This window comes from Arachis hypogaea, chromosome 7 (assembly GCF_003086295.3).
Source record: "Arachis hypogaea cultivar Tifrunner chromosome 7, arahy.Tifrunner.gnm2.J5K5, whole genome shotgun sequence".
NCBI classification, from domain to species: domain Eukaryota; kingdom Viridiplantae; phylum Streptophyta; class Magnoliopsida; order Fabales; family Fabaceae; genus Arachis; species Arachis hypogaea.
The window spans coordinates 52,388,629-52,389,492 of record NC_092042.1 but is presented as its reverse complement, the minus strand read 5'-3'; the positions used below and the strand labels follow the sequence as shown (position 1 = coordinate 52,389,492).

At 41.1% G+C, this 864-nt stretch overlaps 1 non-coding gene across 1 annotated transcript; it reads right to left on the bottom strand.

The window, feature by feature from the left end:
• Positions 1 to 108, bottom strand: LOC112704822 (small nucleolar RNA R71). Its single transcript, XR_003155427.1, has one exon. It is a non-coding gene; the product is annotated as a small nucleolar RNA R71 (small nucleolar RNA).
• Between the last annotated feature and the right edge of the window lie 756 nt (positions 109 to 864).

The window sequence follows — 864 nt, the reverse complement described above, 5'->3', positions numbered from 1 at the left end:
AAGCTAAGAGTGGAAGTCCAAACCTTCAGACAGAAGGAAGGTGAATCCCTCTATGAAGCTTGGGAAAGATACAAACAATTGATCAGAAAGTGTCCTTTTGACATGCTTTCTGAATGGAGCATCATAGGTATCTTCTATGATGGTCTGTCTGAACTATCCAAGATGTCATTAGACAGCTCTGCTGGAGGATCTCTTCATCTGAAGAAGACGCCTGCAGAAGCTCAAGAACTCATTGAAGTGGTTGCAAATAACCAATTCATGTACACTTCTGAAAGGAATCCTGTGAACAATGGGACGAATCAGAAGGAAAGAGTTCTTGAGATTGATACTCTGAATGCCATATTGGCTCAGAACAAAATATTGACTCAGCAAGTCAATATGATTTCTCAAAGTCTGTCTGGAATGCAAGCTGCACCAAGCAGTACTAAGGACGCTTCATCTAAAGAAGAAGCTTATGATCCTGAGAATCCATCAATGGAAGAGGTGAATTACATGGGAGAACCCTATGGAAACACCTATAATCCTTCATAGAGAAATCATCCAAATCTCTCATGGAAGGATCAATAGAGACCTCAACAAGGTTTCAACAACAATAATGGTGGAAGAAACAGGTTTAGCAATGGCAAGCCTTCTCCATCATCTTCTCAGCAACAGACAGAGAATTCTAAGCAGAGCCACTCTGACTTAGCAACCATGGTCTCTGATCTAATCAAAACCACTCAAAGTTTCATGACTAAAACAAGGTCCTCCATTAGAAACTTGGAGGCACAAGTGGGTCAGCTGAGTAAGAAAATTACTGAACTCCCTCCTAGTACTCTTCCAAGCAATACAGAAGAGAATCCAAAAAGAGAGTGTAAGGCCATC